Source organism: Elgaria multicarinata, chromosome 10 (genome assembly GCF_023053635.1).
Source record: "Elgaria multicarinata webbii isolate HBS135686 ecotype San Diego chromosome 10, rElgMul1.1.pri, whole genome shotgun sequence".
Classification (NCBI taxonomy): Eukaryota; Metazoa; Chordata; class Lepidosauria; order Squamata; family Anguidae; genus Elgaria; species Elgaria multicarinata.
The window spans coordinates 72514853-72534217 of record NC_086180.1 but is presented as its reverse complement, the minus strand read 5'-3'; the positions used below and the strand labels follow the sequence as shown (position 1 = coordinate 72534217).

At 40.9% G+C, this 19365-nt stretch overlaps 1 protein-coding gene across 4 annotated transcripts in view; it reads left to right on the top strand.

Annotated features, from left to right (window-relative positions):
- The window catches only part of PALLD (palladin, cytoskeletal associated protein), a 275860-nt gene that overhangs the window by 178600 nt on the left and 77895 nt on the right, over positions 1-19365 (top strand). The window contains exon 1 of one of the 4 annotated variants that reach the window (XM_063136020.1): positions 6531-6669. The exons of the other annotated variants lie outside the window; for them this stretch is intronic. The gene's annotated coding sequence lies outside the window, so the exon portion shown is untranslated. Of the gene's footprint in view, positions 1-6530; positions 6670-19365 lie in introns of those variants that run through there. 4 annotated transcript variants of the gene reach the window in all.

Genomic DNA, 19365 nt, shown 5'->3' with positions numbered 1-19365 from the left:
TAGACTGCTGTGTGTACTTGCTATCTCCAAGGTGGCTATAAATACTTTCTTGGTTTGTTTTGAGGGGAATGCCACTCAGCTATTTTAAGAGTTATGAATAATGCCAAAGTGAAAGCATCTATTATTATTTTTAGCTAGAACATTGGTCATTTTGTCTGTCATATGGGCTATTAATTATTCTACATTCCTGAAACATTTTGTTTTAAAAAGTAGTTTTGCACGCTTTCACCCACAAATAAATAAATAAATACTATCGCTCTGGAAATGTTAATGAAATGACTTTCTGTTATTATCTCTAAAATATACAAGGGCCTTTCCATGACTATTGTTAAAAGTCCCAAGAATTTTTTTGGTAACCATATTTTTGTAAGATATTTCACATGAATTCTCTCCACCACCACCCCCTCTTTTTATTTTTTAGCAAGGTAAAATCATTTTTGCATCTTGGTTAATTCAATGAAATTAAAAGAAAATTTGATTGCTCTCTTGACCAGAAACCACTGAATGCTTAGAAATAGGCCTGATTCAGATGTTACAGTAAGACTGAATTGCTGAAGATTTTCTGGCTTACCATGAACAAACAACTGTATTGGTCCACAATTCACAATCACTGTGCTCATCTCCTCCTGTCAGTGGGAGTGGCTAAACGAACCAGGGAACCTCTGTAGTTTGTTTAGTGTTTTGTCCAAACCAGGATCTCTGGTGTTTTCTTTTCCTAATAAGCTAGGATCATAAACCAGGATTTATTCTTGGCTGATGATTCTGGCTTAATAGGAGAGCAACAAGCCAGAGATCTCAGTTTGGATGCAATAGTAACCGAACCATAGAAAGAAGTCCCTTGTTTATGTGCTCCCGCTGACAGGAGGGTGCAAAGGGAAGTGATCAAGCACAGTTGCTCATTCACAGTAAAACAAATTTCTCAGCAGGCTTGGCTTACTGTGATATACTAATGCAGATCACAATGGCCTAGTTCAGATGTTCATAGCTTGGTTTAGTAAGCTAAGATATGAACCAAACCTCTTGTCCACTCATGCATTCTCTTCACTCCTCCCTTCATGGCATGAGAAATCAAACCAGAAAGCCCCCAGTTAACTATAGTTACCCATTTTAACTAAACTGGGAAACTATGGTTACCAGCTTTGGAAGAAGCCAAGATGTTGAAAGATGACTTGAAGTTACTTTAATATCTTGGCTTGTTTCTGAACTGGAAATGTCAATGATGTTATGAGAAGGTTTCACTTTTATGTAGCAATTTGAAAGGAAAAGACCAGAGCAGCTTTACCCAACCTGGTGCAATCCAGATATATTGGACTACAGCTTCCATTATTCCCAACCAGTATGACCAATGTGCTATAGTCCAACACATCTGGAGGTCACCAGGTTGGGGAAGGCTGGACTAGAGAATCACAAAACCTGTTTACACATCATACATGTTGGTAAAGTCTGGGAATGTTTACATCCTTATTGTGTGAGAGTGACTTTGAATATCATCACATCATTTTAAAGCCTTTGGTGAAGGCAACAGTCAACACTTCAGCTGAACTTAATCCACTGGGAGCTATGATATTGTGCTTAGTTTCCATGGTTGTCAGTACAACACAAGCTGGGCCCATCAAAAATGTGCTTTGTAATCCTAATTGACCTTTGTTGAAGACAACACAGTAAATCAGAAGTTGCATTTTGTAATAAAATGTAACATTCCTTGCAATATTATTATTATTTATTTATTTATTTATTTATATAGCACCATCAATGTGCATGGTGCTGTACAGATTACACAGTAAATAGCAAGACCCTTCCGCATAGGCTTACAATCTAATAAAGTTGTAGTAAACAATAAGGAGGGAAAGAGAATGCAAACAGGCACAGGGAAGTGTAAACAGGCACCGGGTAGGGTGAAGCTAACAGTATAGAGTCAGAACAAACTCAAAGTTTAAAAGCTATAGGGAAAAGAAAAGTTTTTAGCTGTGTTTTAAAAGCTGTGATTGAGTTGGTAGTTCTCAGGTGTTCTGGAAGAGCATTCCAGGCATGAGGGGCAGCAGAGGAAAATGGGCGAAGCCGAGCAAGGGAAGTAGAGACCCTTGGGCAGGCAAGAAGCATGGCATATAGTAGTTTTGCTTCTTCTTTTTTTGCATCCCATGCTTGCAATGGGTACAGGTAATCACTCCCTTGAATTAATTAGTCATACAACTACCCCTGGTTCCACACTTGCAATGGGTTTGGAGTCCCTACTTCACCAATACATCTGCATCAAAGGGGACGATGAGTAAATGAGGGGCAGCAGAAGAAAAAGGACGAAGCCGAGTAAGGGAAGTAGAGGTCCTTGGGCAGGCAAGAAGCATGGCATCAGAGGAGCGGAGAGCACGAGCAGGGCAATAGTGTGAGATGAGAGAGGAGAGATAGGCAGGAGCTAGACCGTGAAAAGCTTTGAAGGTCAACAGGAGAAGTTTATATTGGATTCTGGAGTGAATTGGAAGCCAATGAAGAGATTTCAGAAGTGGAGTGACATGGTCAGAGCGGCGGGCCAAGAAGATGATCTTAGCGGCAGAGTGGTGGACAGAGACCAGCGGACTGATGTGAGATGAAGGAAGGCCAGTGAGAAGAAGGTTGCAGTAGTCCAACTGAGAGATAACCAGTGCGTGAACGAGAGTCTTGGCAGAAGAGACAGACAAAAATGGTCGAATCCTGGCAATATTATACAGGATGTTGTAATATAATGAGAACAGTATTGCCCCTCTACTATTTGAAGGAATTTACATTTCTGGCATTTGCAATATTTACCCCTCAATCTATGCATATTTATTCAGAAGTAAGTCCTACTATGTTGAATGAGGGCCAAAACGAGCATTACTTGAAAGACGTTATTGCTTTCATTTTTACACTAGAGTAGATCCAGGGGCCCCATTCTGCATTGGGACCCCAGTGTGGAAAGTGGGTGGCTTTAACTGTTCTCCACTGTGGTCCCAATCCAAAGTGGGACCCCCACATGTGAGATTTCTATTGCAAATTAGTGATCCATTTATTTTTAAAGCAATGTTTGTTTTTGGCCTTGAGATTGACAGGATTACAACATTAAGGTTAGAATGCTGCTGCTCCTTCTCATCATTATTATTATTATTATTATTATTATTATTATTATTTATTGCATTTGTATACCACCCCATAGCCGAAGCTGTCTGGGCAGTTCATATAAGATAAAAACACTTAAAAACAATATACAAAAAATAAAAACCACAAAAACATGCAATATACACATACATATAATAACGATGAGCCAAAAAACAATCCCAGGCTCATAGCATGCTTGTCTGGTAATGTCATTTGAATAAGGATAACGATTCCAAGATTTTTTTAGGACTAGGATGAAGATCTGATTCCCCCCCCCCCTTTTTTTTTGCACAAGGGGGTGTAACCATAATGGGGCACTGGACTGAAAGGCCTGTACTAGGTTGAGATTATATCTCTAGGTGGACCAGTTTTCATTGTTATGTCTCTAGGTGGACCAGTTTTAGTTGTTTGTATAAGCATGTTTTCTTACAGAACAGTTAAAGTAAATAGAAATTGTAAGGTTCCATATCCAGGTTGCATATCTTATCATTTGGTTGCTATGAAATAAAGTGAATTTCTCAGCGAAACTAAGTTCACTCAAGGGTAGTCTGTTAGGTTAGCACAATCTGAAATTGCTCAGACTTTAATTCTTTTTTTAGAATATATTTCTGATATATCTATGGTACCTGCCTTGTATATTGAGGCTGAACTTTTAGTTTTGGCTGACAGTCTCTATTGCAGAGGCTAATAAAGGAGGAAAAAGAAGTACTGTGGCCTTGAGTATTGTTGACTGTGACACATTTATGATATGGCTTCAGGGCCTGGACAGTGTGTATGGGATCAGTCTCGTGCGCTCTGCACCGGAAGGGCTCAGAGGGTGATGATGAGACATTGCTCATCGCTGTGTCACTAGAATGTTCCCTGTGGGGTTTCTGCAGATTGTGGGCTTATTTAGAGGCTGATGGTATTTGGGGACTGGACTTGTACAAACTGACTTCAGACAAAGTAATTATAGTTTGGGACACATTGCAGCAATACGTCCTGTACCTTAGGGGCTGCTTTTGATCTCCAAAACCTTTAGTACTATGGGCCCAACATACATCAGCATCTTAGAAAGCTGCTTATACCAAGTCAGACCAACATCAATATTAGTATGGTCTATGCCAGAGGCAGCTCTTCAGATACTTCGACTACAATGCTATATTATTGGTTATGTTGGCTGGGGCTTATGGGGGCTGCAGTCCAAAACACCTGGAGAATACCAGGTTGTTTTCCCTGCCACTGACTGGCAGTGGCTCGTTAAGGTTTCAGGCAAGGTTCTCTTGCTGCCATATCCCCGGATTAGAGAGTCAAGACACAAGGCTTTAAAAGAGCAGCAACTTTATTTACACCTACGTTAGGCTATTGGTCTGCAACAGATCAATTTCCTAACCTAAATGACTCCCTGCCTCCAATGAAGGTTCCCAATCAGCCTTTGATAGAGGAGTTTCCCTTCTTCTTAATCTGTATCTTTGGGGTCAAGCTCCCACAGCTCAGGGCCCATGGAAAGTCTTTAACCTGCTCAAGGCCTCTCACAGCCCGCACCGTTAAATGCCGAAGAGGGCCTGCCTACTCCTCACCATCACCACCTGGTTTAGTGGCTTACTTGAGGTGAGTCAGGCAAATCCCAAGTGGATAACCTGTCCCTGTTCCTTCTAGCCCCCCCGGACTTGGAATTGGCAAGTCTGAGGGAGCCTCCTATCATCAAAACAATGTCTCAGGGTGCTCACTGAGTACCTGCCAACCTAATCCATACTGATATGAACCCTGCAAGCAGCCTCACCAGCACATCAGTGTGACTTCGGCAAAAAGTCTTTCAGCCAATAGGGTTGTACTGGGTTTGGGGAACTGTCAGCATTCCAGCACCACCTGGAGATGCTTGGGAATAAACATTTGCATGTTCTTATCCCTGATAAACCGCTCATCCTCACTTCTTTAGAGGGTGCCTTCTCCTGTGTGTTGTGGACACTTCTCAAAGTTTGAGTTTTTGCATCTTTTGGGACTGTTTTAACTACTTTTATTTTGGCAGGCTTTAAATGGTCAGTGTTAAGCCAATAAAGGAGTGGGATTTTAATTATCTTTCAGCTCTCTCAATCTGGGTTGAATCAAATATTTAATGTATGTATGGGTGTGTACGTGTACATGTACACACACCATATTTAGGGCACAATCCTATGCGCATTTACACAGAAAAAAAGTCCTACAATTCCCAGTATGCCCCAGCCAGCAATGTACAGCCCTTCCAGTGTGTAGATTATTGAGATACATTTTTCACAAACAATCTTTGTCAGGTGTATTTCTGTTTTAACACCACAGTTTTTAACCTGCATCTGCTAGGTCCAATTCCAAGCCCTATCCCTCCGCCCCCTTTAATGCCATTGATTTATTCCTAGGAAAAATAATTCTAAAATAAGCATCTTCATCATGTTTGTCTCACTTGAACAATTTATAGTTGTATATTTTTTTTTACAGTACATGCATCTCAACATATCAACAGGGACCACAGTGGAATAGGATTATGGGCTGACACAATGTCTGACCGCAGCCTTGATAATAAACCAACTTGTGGGCTGATACTATTTTTGATACATGAGGAATAGTAAGCCCTAGGGTATTGGATTGGCTGTGCCATGATGATTTCATCAAATGAAAGTGTCATTTATTGTAATGGAACACAACCCCACACTGTGTTTAATGTACGGTTTCTAGTCCTTGAGATCTATTCCATAGTCTTTAATGAGCTTACTCAAGAGAAAGTGATTTGGCAATTACTACACAAATATAAGAAAGCTGCTCAAAGGATAAGGTTGAAATCTGAGAAAATATCCATAGGATTGTAATTGAATATGTTCTTTAAACCCTTAGATAAACTCCAGCATGAATAAACTGTCATTTTCTTTCTGAGAGTGCTCTGCTGTAGAAAGTAATGTTGAAAGCTTATGCCATGATAAAATTGTTAAGTCTTTAAGGTGTCCCAAGACTCTTTGTTTATTCTGTGTGCTGTAAGTTTTGCCCATGGCAAAACTTTTTAATCCACTGCCATTTTAAAACACACGAGCTCCGGAGAACCCAGGCTGTTTCTTTCTCATGCTTGATTTATTAGAGATTACTCTATAATTTGTAATGGAAACAGACGAGAAAGTACGATGGAAAAGAAACTATCGCTAAAGCATGTAGCCAGGAGCCCCTCATGGAGATGTTAAAAATGTCCGAAATCTTGCCTGCTCTTAGGGAGACAATGAGAAAACATTAGCAGGCTGTGGCTAAAGAAGGGAAGCCCTAAAGAAATGAAAACACAACAGTATTCCCACCACCCCCTGCAAACTTTGCTTTTTAGCGTGTGACTGCTTGAATTCTCAGAAACTTTGAGGGACTCTTATTGTGAAATTGCTAGAGCTAGAAAGCTGTAGTGAAGAATCACTGAGTCATGAAGTCTCTCCTCTGACTAATCTGTATATATTATTGAGTACCTGCTCAACTCCACTTCAGTTCCTAAAGTGCTGGTATTACGGCTGTGGCTGGTTTGCTTTTTTCCTTCATGTGGAGAACTTGCGCAGTGGTGTGAACTAGACCCAGAAACAGGTAAGGTGAGGGGGGTTCTGTGTATTACTTCTGTGTACGGTGCACCTTTTGTACATCAGGTAAGCAGCAGGATGGGGGGGGCAGAGGAACCCTACCTTGCATACACAAATTGTATAATGTGATTGTATATGTTGGCTAACTAGGAAGGCTAAGCTCTTTGGGTACTGATTCTTTCTGTGTGTGTCTTACTGTATTAGTTAATCTTTCTGTAATTGGAGCCATGCGTTGGCAACCCTGTGTTATTTTGCAGTCTTTGGCATTAGCTTTAGGGGTTTTTTCCCCCAAGTCTGTTTGCGATGCCAGTGTGGCAGCAGCTGTTTGAGTTTATGTGCATGTGTGATTTCTCACATGCAGACTGAGACTTTTTAAAAAATAGTCTTCCATTTATTACACTTTTAAGAAAGAATAAGTTTTGTTTTTTATTTTAAAGCAAGACCACCTTAGGGGGAAATAAAAAAAGTCAGGGTAAACATGCACGTTTAAAAGTTTCAGTGAGGGTAGTAAAAAAGAGGGGTGGGAAGTGGAGGGGGGAGAGAAAAACAGCATTACAGTATTTTGAGTAGAGGAAAATCTTCAAACCTGCATTTTATGGCTGAAGAAATAATACAGAAGTGTTCAGTTGAGTAAATGGCCCAGAATCTCGAGAAGCTTGGATCTGAGCTTATCTCTCAAGGAGCTGCGGGTCATTAACAACCTCGTCCATTAAGAAGGATTCTGGTGGTTCCACTTGCAAAACGTATTTGGGGAATGTCGGTTTGTGTACTCTGTCACTGCAGGTTTATTTATTTTTGTCAAACTGAGTGTTGAGAGACATTTGTGTCAGTGGTGGTACTCCTAATAGCTTTGTGAACTGCACAGCAGCTGCCCCTCAAAGCAACTTGGCTTTTCTGGTTGTCCATCTTGCTGACTGCAGTAGACATTTGTTTAAATGTTAAGAACTGGACACAAAGTACATGAGAGTTTCCTGGCAGCAAGCACCTAATTAGAAAGAATGCTGGGAAAAATAAAACTTGTCTCTTTCTCTCTCTCTCTTTTTTTCTCCTTCTCTCTCTCCCTCTTTATATATAATGATGTGTTTACAGAAACTTGGACAGAAAAGAGATTCATTGGCTTTCAAAGAGAAACCAATGTCTGCTTTTGGAACATTTAGATCAGCATTAGATGAAGGAGTATGAAGAGCTCCAATCTAAAAATAGGAATGGGAGTGTTTTGTCTTTTCGAAGGCTGTTGGATGGAGGGAGCCGCTCTCCTGAATACTTTTGTGTTTTGTGCTAAACTACAGTGTAGTTTACAGGACAAAAATCAAACACTGTAATACTGTTGCTGCTTTTTTTTTTTCATGGACTGTTTGTCAGAATGATTAGAGAGCTGTCACTTAACAAAGAATGTCTGAGAGCACATTTATCTGCACGTCTTACAGATGGGGAGGGAGAAAATTGTGCTGTGTGTCTCACTGGTGTTTGGCTTTCCCTGATGGCATCTGGAAAGATGAAAGGACCCTGTGATTAAACTATACAAATGCTAACCATGAAAAGACTAGGATAAGTAACTGATAAGGTCTGTAATGGGTGCTTCATAAGGAAATGTTTATCTTTTGGCAAATCTGTTGAACTTAAGTTGACTAAAAGTTTGAGCACAGGATATTATGTGAGTCATTGGCAATTGCTGCTGAGCACGGAATGGCTAAAAGGGTGGCCTCCCCGAAAAGGCTTTTCTGTCTGAGAATAATGCACGCATGTCTTCTTCCTTTTTTTCCTTTTTTTGGTAACTCAGGCTTTTTAAAAGGTTTGGGCTTGGATTAGTTTGAAAGATAAAAAAGGACTTATTTTGACTAGTGGCTTATCCATACTTTAATTATTATGGGGATGGTCATTAGACGAGGATGCCATTAATTAAAACAAATATGCATTGAATGGGATTCAGACTAGGTTAGCCAACCTTTACATTGAAATCAATGGGACCTAAGGGCTAACTAAAGTACCATTGATTTCAATAGGACTAAAACAAAGCTGTCCTACTCTGAATGCATCCCAGAAAAAATTGTATGGCAGTGCCATATGTGACCTAGTTGCTAGCATGTTACCCTGAGATACGGAATACATTGGTGGTTACTGCCATGGAAACTGGCATCAAATAGTAGTTAGTGGTTGTTTCTTTATATCAGGGGTGTACAACCCATGTGCCACATGTGCCTTCCCCCCCCACCCCTGTGTTTGTGTGAAGAGTGTGCATGTGTGTGTACTCACAGGCATGTACGTGTAGCCCCCCCGGACCCTCAGAGCCAAAAAGGTTGTACATTTCCACTTTATATAAATCAAAGAATAAAACCTTCAATTTGGCTTTGCTGTGCAAAATTAAGTGTCCAGTTGTAAAATTATTTTTTCTACAATAAATTTATACTGAAGGCCTACACACACTTACTCTAGTGAAGCTTACTTTTAGAATATGTAGCAAATGGAATACACCGTTGTTGAATCTATGCATTTGTTATAAAATTATACAATCCAGCATTCAATGTATTGAATTTCCGACTTGTTTAAAGAATAGATTAAATGCAATTGATGTCTTTAGTGTTTGATGTCTTTAGTGTTTGATGTCTTTAGTGTAGGCTGATGGCAGCACAACCTGCAATAGAAAAAATGAAAGCAGAATAGTTCATTTTCTACCCAATGGAAAATGGTGCCATTCAGATGGCTGATTGCAAAGTATGTATATTCATGGACTACATTTTGATAGCAGATAAATAATATCCTTATTAATATTTTTATTAATATCAAAAATATTTATATGCCACATTCCATTTTTTAAAGAAAAGCATACAAAGCAGCTTAGAACCATGCTAAAAAAAAACCCAGCCAAATTTTGGGTTTGTTAATTCTTTATTAATTTTGTCACCAAACAAAATTAACAGAATTAATCAAATCAATATTCAGATCATCCCAAAAGAATAATCATACATTCCAAAAGACTGGAGGACTTGGTAGTTCTGGTTTGGCATGCTTCCTGTAGGGCAAGAAAGGAGGAGTGAGGAGATTTCCTCCCAGAAGGGAATTTTGGTGCCTCAACAGAAAAGGCCCTGTCTCACATCACAATCCACCAGACTTCAGATGTTGGGGGGCATGTAGAGCAAAGATTTGGGAGTAGGTCTCAACATGTGGATAGGTTCATAAGAGACGAGGTAACCCTTGAAAGCAGTGTTTCCCTGGCTGGTACCCTCCAGATGTTTTGGACTATAACTCTCAGCATTCCTGACCATTGGCCATGCTGACTGTGGTTGATGGGAATTGAAGTCCAAAACATTTGGAAGGCACTAGCTTGAGAAAGGCTGCTTTAAAGTATTCTGGGTGTTGACCATTTATGGCGTTTTTAGGCAGTTGCATGTTGCAGCTTGTAGAAAGCTGAATAGGATAAGCGAAACAGTAACAAATGTTTCCTTTTTTTTAGAATGACTTTATCTTAAAGAAATGTTTATGCTTACATTCACAACGCAATACATCATGATTAAATTGAGCAATTGTACTGCATTGCACAACATTCATTTCAGCCTTTAAGCAGGCAACAACGTAAGATCAGACTATAATGCTATTTTACGGTATGGGTTATTGAATTCTGGGTTGCCATTATGTATGAACATGGCTGTACTAGCAAACCATGCTTTGTTAATCATGAACAAACCAGAAAGTGAATGCATAGTTTGTTATTGGATTGTGAACTCTGAATTGTTTAAACCATGAGTTGTCGTTATGTGTGAACTCAGAACTGTGGGTTGTTCATGGGATAAAATTATAGAATCATAAGCGTTGGAAGGGGCCATTTAGGCCATTGAATTCAACCCCCTGCTCAGAGCAGGAATCTAGTTTAACGCATCCCTGACAGGTAGCTGTCCTCTCTCTCCTTGAATACTTCAAGTGACTGAGAACACACTGGTTATTTTGCCAGGCTACAGAAACAACAGGAAAGAGTTGTTTAAAAATATATGTCAGTCATTCTACGTGCTAGTACTACAGGGTCACACAGGCATTTGGAAAACGGGAAAAGCAGACAAAGAGGAGGGAAACAAAGAACCCAGGGATTGGGAAAATAAATCACACTGTGTTCAATTGTCTCTCAAACAAACTCTGGGTAGGGCAACAACCCATGGGTTAAATAAACCATGGGTTAGAGTTATGTGTGAACAAAGCCTTAGTCATGAGTAAATCTCATTGTACACAGTAGGACTTAATTAAAGTAAACATGCATAAAATCAGTTTCTGAAGTAGCCATTGAAACACCATTATTACCTTCAGGGTTTTCCTGCATTGATGTACTATGTTTTTGCAACAATGTATTTCTGTGTTCAGCAGGGGGAGTTGCATACACAAAGATACCAAAATCAACAAAACGCCTGCCTGCAGTGCCCACCATATTTTCTTCCAGCACTGAAGAGTTACTTTTATTTTATTTTATTTTATTTTATTGCTTATATCCCACTTTTCCTTCCCAAAGCAGCTAACACCAAGCAGCTACTCAATTAACATGGTACATATAGCATTTATCAGGAAAAAAAACTTCAGTTGTACATATATGGAATATTTAAATCTGTTCATAGACTGTTGGGATGTTGACATTATCAGTATGGCTTCCTGTTGTTTAGGTATTTGCCTGAGCTGAGAAGAGAGAGAGAGAGAGAGAGAGAGAGAGAGAGAGAGGGCTGAACTAGACACCTGGGACCTCAAGAAAGGGAGTTGAGTTGCCACTGCTTCTCTGGACTATATTGTGCCCTCTCTCCATGGCTTTGCAGTTGCTGGGTCAGGAGGTGTGCATCTAGTGAGTTGTGCCACTACTAGTTACTAGTTACTACTAGTTACAGTTACTACTAGTAGTTACTACTACTAGTTACAGTTACTAGTTCAAATCCCCCTTTCCAGCCCTAAGTACATAAGAACAGCCTTGCTGGATCAGACCAGGGGTCCATCTAGTCCAGCATTCAGTTCACACAGTGGTCAACCAGCTGTCGATGGGAAATCCACAAGCAGGACATGGTGCAACAGCACCCTACCGCCCATGTTTCCCAGCGGCTGGTGTATATAGGCCCTCAAGGCAGCTTAAGATAAAAACAAAATCCTTAAAGCAAAAGTTTAAAAATGTACAACACCCCCAATTTACAAACAATTAAACTATCAGGAACAGGAATAGCAGTTATCAAGCAGTGACCCCTTATCCTAAGTGATCCAATTGCGTAATCCGTGAGACTGCCCTTCAGAAAGAACCACACATCCTGAGTGTGTCTCTTTTCAGTATTATTCAAATGTGGTATTACATCCCCTTCTTTTTCCATTTTTCCATGGTACTTTGCTTATGCTGGCTCACGCTGGTGTGGAACACTATTATATAAGACTAGCGAGACGTCAATCAAACAGTGGGAATGTTTATGAAAATATGGCCATAATGGCTTCCTACCCTTACATCTGATTTTGCCTTTTCTGTCTGTTTATCTCTCTCTCTATCCCCACTCCTTTCCTCTCTCATCCCAGGAGTTGGGAACCTTTTTTTGTCCAAGGGCTGGATTGCCACTAACACACACACACACACACACACACACACACACACACACCATGGGCCAGATGACGGCGGAGGGCTGTTCTTGACATAAGGCTCCTAAGTTGGGAAGCCTGCTTCACTCCAACCAGACTTGCCCTGACCAGGGAAAGTCTTGACAGGGTGAAGCCCTCTGAGGCAATGGCTTTGCTCCATCTCTGTCAGGATTGGACCCAGACTCCTTGCAGAGACTCCCAATCTATTGATGAGGAAAGGGTGAGTTACCTAGGGAGTTACTTGTCAGTTACCTAGGGAGGTTGTGGGCTCTCCCACACTAGAGGCCTTCAAGAGGCAGCTGGACAAGCATCTGTCGGGGATGCTTTAGGGTGGATTCCTGCATTGAGCAGGGGGTTGGACTCGATGGCCTTGTAGGCCCCTTCCAACTCTGCAATTCTGTGATTCTATGAGGGAGAGAAACCTGAGCCTCAAGAAGCTCAGGCAGGGAAGAATCTTTTCAAAGGCAGGCTAGTCAGTTGGATCAGAACCACTGTATAACTTCTCCCTTCTGTGGGAACCCAGAAACTCCCCAAAAGGGAGGAGGTGAGTGTGACAGATGCACAGAATAAAAAGGGAGGAGTAGAGTAAAGAACTAAGGCAGACCACCAGGTTGTCCCATCACCAGAGGTCTCTAGTAGAAGACCTTCCCTGAGGAAGGTCTGAGAAAGCCTTTCAGGTTCGGTGCTGTAGACTAGTGACAGAAACACAACAACTTTCTATTCTATTGGTGTGTATCCCTAAAAGAAATCTTTAGCTAAGCTAATTATTGGTGTGGCAGCTTAATCAGAGATTTTAGCCTTGGGTTCTAAGTGAATAATCCGGTCTGTAACCTACCTTGTTGATAGTCTGATTGCTTCACATAATAAAACCTATTCACTTGGTGAGTGACTTCTTTGTTTTGTTTACAATCAGGGTGTGAGGGCTCAAGACCTGACATCCTCCACCTTCCCCACACAGGGAAAGGAAGGTGATGGAGAAACAAAGCAGACTCAGCCAAGTTCACTCTTCCTTTGTCTTTCCTGCCGCAGGAAAGGCGATGGAGGATGAGCTACTCTCCTGTCACTCTCCTGCCTGCTGATCCTTCTGAAAAGATGGGCTTGAGGGATGGACTTTGGGGAGGTGGGCTTGCCTGAGGGGGGCTCTGCAAGCTTGATGGGCAACCCTGGAAGAACAAAGTTGCCCTGAGATTCCCCATCCCTGTTCTATCTCTTGAGTCCCCAGCATTGAACTTGCTTCTACAAGCCCTGCACAGTCATTCAATTGTACTGATTGTAACCCTACTGGTTGCTGTTCAATTCATTCTTGCCTACATTCGTTCTTTATCCATTGTTTTTAGGCCTATTAAGTATCATAGTTGGAAGGGGCCTACAAGGCCATTGAGTCCAACCCCCTATGCCAGTTCTTATTGTTTTCCTCGCTGGGAGATATGTTGGTTGCTTAGGCATGTGGATAGGTCTGAGATAAGGATACAGACTAGACCGAGGGTGGGCAACTTGTAGGCCACAACACGTAGAGGGCCACAACTCCCATTATCTTTCACAATTGCTTTGCTGGCTAATGCTAATGGGAATTGCAGGCCAAAACATCTGGAAGGTTGCAAGTTGTCCACCCCTGGACTCTTATTAGAGTAATGGCTGCAATCAGATATGCACAAAAGTACTGCTACCACCCTAGAGCAGAGGAAAGCAGTGCTATTCTCCCAGGAAGGTTCTATGGGGAAGGCTCATTTATGAGGCTCTCTCTCACAGGTGAACAGTTGCAGTTTATTACTTCCCCTTTCCTGTGCCAGCAGAGACATTTAAGACAAGAAGGGAAAGCAATTGAGGAGAAACTCAAAAGTCTAGGGACATAGAAGAATTATGCAGTTGTGCAGTTTTTCGTATTAACAATTTATGATCTACCTCTATGCATCCTGACATTTATTTTGACTTGAAGCAAGAATTTAGTAACGTGACAAGCATTGTCCTCTACTGTACCCACCTGTACACTATGTACTCACCCTGGGATGCGAAAACTTTGTATCTGTGAAAAGTGAAGAAGCTTCTCAGGATACCATAAATGATCTGGATTTAGGGGTGAGCAAGGATGTGACCAAGTTTGCAGATGACATTTAGTTATTCTGGGTTGAATAATTGCAAGGAGCTCTAAATGGATCTCTCCAAAGTGGGTGAACGGACATTAGAATAGCCAATGTGGTTCATTGTAAGTAAGTGTAATGTGATGCACATTGTAAAAAATATCTATCATTAGTTTACATATATGAGGTCTGACTTGAGGGGTGACTGCCAAGGAAAGGGATCTTAGGGTTGTGGTGGACAGCACAATGAAAACATCATCCCTTTGTGCAGTTGCTGTGAAAAAGGTGAATTGTTTTCATGTTAGGAATCATTCTGAAGGGGGTCAACAATAAAGCTACCAATATCATACTGCCCTTCTTCAAATCTGTGATGCAGTCATTCCATATGGTCATGGAATCTCAATAAGGATACTGTAGAACTGGAAAAGGTATAGGAGAAGGCAACCAAAATGATTGAGGGACTTGAGAAGCTCCCCTAAAAGGAAAGGTTATAATGTTTAGGGCTTTTTAGTTTAGAAAAAAGAAGAGAAAGGAGGGACATGATAGAGATCTATAAAACTATGCTTCGGGTGGAGAAAATGGATAGAAGTTTTTCTTCCCCTCTCATAATAGTAGAACCTGGGTTCAACCAATGAAGCTGAATGATGCGATATTCAGGACAGATAAAACGAAAGACTTCTTCATAGAGCACATAGTTAAGCTATGGAATGGCCACATGGTGTTGTGATGGCCCCCAAAACAGGGATTAGACAAATATATGGAGGATAAGGCTATCAATGGCTGCTAGTAATGATGGCTATATAGTACCTCCACTGGCAGACTACCAGAGAAGAATAGAACCCAAAACTCCCATCAACATCTGGAGGGCCGTAAGTTTCCTACCACTGATATATAGAGCTTAGTGCTTTTTGATGTTGGTGTTGTTCATTGGATACAGCATAAAGGGGGAAATGTAATTAGGCAAATCAATGTGTGTTTCCTTTTTAAAGTGTGCTTTATTTTCTAGTTGATTGTTGAAACACTTAATTGTCACTGTTGTTTCACATTTCTCAGCTATTCAGTATTAATTTATCTAGAGTCTGTGAGTGGGGAAGTTCGCTGATCTGGATAGAGGGGTGGTGATCTGCATAGAATGGGATTTCACTCCCCCTAAAGGATCAGGTGCACAGCTTGGTGATTCACATGGACTTGATGCTATCAGTGGAACGGTGGCCAGGAGTGCCTTTTATCTGCTTCAGTTGAATCACCAACTGCACCTCTATCTGAAGAAAGCAGACCTTGCCTCAATCATTCATGCCCTAATTATATCCAGATTAGACTAATGTCTAATCTGGATGTAATTGACCTGGTTCACACAGTCACTGCAGCCCAAGGGTTTTAAAGTTGTGGGTTGTTTGTTTACCACACCAAAACCCCATCCTGCACTGGGTTCAAACATCACAGTGAGCTGCAATGATTGCCCACCACAGGGCAAAATGGCCTCCAGCATGCGCTGCAATCCATTGTGGCTTAAATAAGCTATGGTGGGCTGGGCTGTGGTAGTCATGTGATCTGGCCCTCTGAGTGGTGCTGCCTCTGAAGACTGTTCAGAAACTACAGCTGGTGCAGAATGCAACTATCCAATTGCTTGTGAGGGACAAGTGATTACAACATATAACATTGATTCTGTACTGGCTGCAGTGGCTGCCAGTGCACTTCTGGGCCCAATTCAAAGTGACGGTTATTATTGTTAAAGCTTTAAAGGGCTTGGGATCAGTTTATTTGAAGGACTCCCTAGATGTATATGAACCACCCAGATCGTTACATTCAGGTTCTGAGCTCTGCTCATGGGCCTGCCGGTAAGGTCTGTCAGGCAACGAGACAGGACCTTCTCATTGGTGGCTCCATCACTTCGGAACTCTCTCCTACGTGAAATTCACTTAACGTCTTCATTGTGCACTTTTAAATGGGCTTTAAAGACCTAAATTGTTTACATGTGCTTTTACCTGATTAACTTGAAGTTGGCCCCAGGCTTCTAAATGGAAATGTGTTAAATTGTTGCTGCTTTTTAAATTATTTTAGTAGTTGTTTTAGATGGTATTGTTGAATTATGGATATTGATATTGCGTTTGATTTTGTAAACCACCTTGTGAGTGCTGTACAGGCAGTATAAAAGTATCATAAATACATATTGGAAAGCCATATAAAAACCTGAAAAATAAATCAAACCTAGTTTTTCTCTCCAATAAACACTGTTTCCTACCGGGGCTTCATTGTGTTACCAGGTAATAGACCCTTTTTGAATGAAATGCTGTTGAGTGTATGAAAGCTACTTGGCACGGGGCTAGTATGTGCTTTGAAACTGGGCATGCTGTTAGGAATGTGGGTATTAATCTTTCTGTTATAAGACTGCCTACTCACGCCTAGCATGCCAGAAAAAACCAGTATATTATTAATTGTCAGGGTTATGCGTTGTTTTTTGTTCTGCATGGTATCTGCATGCTTTTGGAGGGGTGTGGGATTTACTTTCACCAGCCATTCCTTAAGTATATGATGAAAACTGTGCAATCTGACAGGCCATTAAGGAAACATCTGATCAGAGAATGAGTCTGACATGGAAAAGAAAACCCATTTATTGAGGAAACAAATTAATTATAGGAAATCGCTGCTGTGTAAGAACTTTCCTTGTTTTTAAAAAAAAGTGAGAAGATTTTCATTCCAGGAAGTCGCACCAAATTGAGGAGCTGTTAAGAGTATTGTTTTGATTTACTGGCAACTCAATCTTAATGCATTTTCTTGGAAATTAGTCTAATTGATGGTATTTTAATGGAGGGCTTGCCTGCAATGCTGAATTTAAATTGTTCCAGTCAGCCGCTGACACGTTCCATCTACACTGAAAGCTTATTGGAATGGCTGCATATACTCTTTTAAATTATTTGTACAGTTCAAACTGTGCTTACTCCCTTGCTAACGTTTAACAGAACACAAACACAAGGACTCCAGATTAAAATGCAAATGCTGCTCCCGAGCATGATGGTAACTGTGTGCAGGCAATCCCTCTCTTCTTGCCTTTCCCCCCTTTAGCTGCCTTTAGCTCCTTTGTCTGGCAAAATAGGTGACTTTCATACCAGCGGAGTTGGGGGTTTGTTTCACAGCTGCATAAATCTGCAATTGTGTTGCTTCCATATGGAAATTTGTGGAAGTTGCACATTTCTCTGTGATACTTAAAATTTGGGTGATCAGGGCAAGCTTTAAAATCACTTCACTGGCTGCCAAGTAGTTTCCGGGCAAAGTATAAAGTGTTGGTTATTACCTTTAAAGCCCTACATGGTTTGGGTCCAGGTTACCTGCGGGATCGCCTTCTCCCGTACAATCCACCCCGCACGTTCAGGTCCTCTGGGAAGAATTTACTCCAGTCAACAAAAACAAGGCTGACAACCATTACCCAGAGGACCTTTCCTTCTGCCGCTCCCAGATTGTGGAATGGCCTGCTGGGAGAGATTTGTCAACTTAACAGTCTTCCGGAATTTAAGAAAACCATAAAGACTGAATTCTTCTGGCAGGCCTACCCAGTTGACTTTTAAGATGCCTTTTAATAATGTGCTGCTTTTAATAATGTATTCGTTTTATATGTTTTAATCAATTATATGTATTTTATGGTGTTTGCATTTGTGTTGTACCCTGCCTCGATCCAGAGGAAGAGGCGGGTAACAAATAAATAAATAAATAAATAAATATTAAGTAATTAGGCTGACCAATTTTTTTTTTTTTAAAAAAAATGCCATTTGACTGAGAAAATTGAATCTCACAGGCTTGGCTTAAAATTGAGCTGCAATTAATTTAAGATGATTAAAATTCAGATATAAGTGGTGGTGCGACATATTGTACACAAGTCATAGGAAATCTCTTTTTCAGATGTTTACAAAACTGCTATATAAGTACTATGATCCAGTATGTGTGTGCAAACAGTGTGCACCCCTAAATTTTGAGAGTTCCCCCTCTCAGAAGGTGTCCTGTAGGAATCCCAAACTATTTAACCCATTAAAGCTTGAAAAGCAGCATGAGGATTTGGTGTGAAAGCTTATCAAAGGAGGGGAAAAAATGGTGCACATGCCTGAATTCTTTCTGCACATCCACCCTGGATCCATTTTCCCTTGCAATGCTCTTACACCCAATTTCTAAGGTGTTTTTCAAGTTTGAGTGAGTTAAGAAGCTGCTTGGGATGTCTACAAATACACCTTCTAGGAGGGGAAACTTTCAAAATACAGTATGTGTCCCCCTAGATCAGTCTTTCCCAAACTTGGTGCCTTCCAGATGACTTAGACTGCAACTCACACCTAGTGGCCTGCCCATGCTGATTGGGAATGATGGAAATTATAGTACAATGCATGTGGAGGGCAACAGGTTGGGGAAGGCTACTCTAGTTTGTGACCCAAATATTTACAATTCAAATAAGAAAGTGATACCATCCAGTACATGTTAAACTGAAGTAATGAAACCTAGTTCTCTGACTCTAATTGCGGCTGTTAAAATCCCCTTATTTGGGGACTTTACACTTTTGTGCAGCAGGGCAGGGCAATAACAGAGTACTCTGTTCCCTATTATTCACTCCAGTATCTTGCAATTTGTTTTTGTTTTTTAAAACAACATTTTGACCAACACTATTTATTTGGAAGCAGGTTCTATTGGTTTTCCTAGAACTTTATTTACTAGCAAGTGTTCTAGATTTGCAGCCCATGTTTTATATGACATTTCTTTCTTTCTTTTTAAAAAAAAAGGAACGCTAAATTGAATTCAGAACATGACTTAGTATGGCTGCAGTGTTCAAAATGCATTTTTTTTAAAAAAATGTCTTATTATTATTATCATTGTTATTGCATTTATATCCCGCCTTTTTTAATCCTCCTCCTCTCCATTTTATCCTCGCAACAACAACCCTGTGAGGTAGGCTGGGCTGAGAGTCTGTGACTTGCTCAAAGTCACCCAGTGGGGCCGAGCGGGGACTAGAACCCGGATCTCCCGACTCGTACCACACTGGCTCTCATCTGTTGCATTTATACCTGACC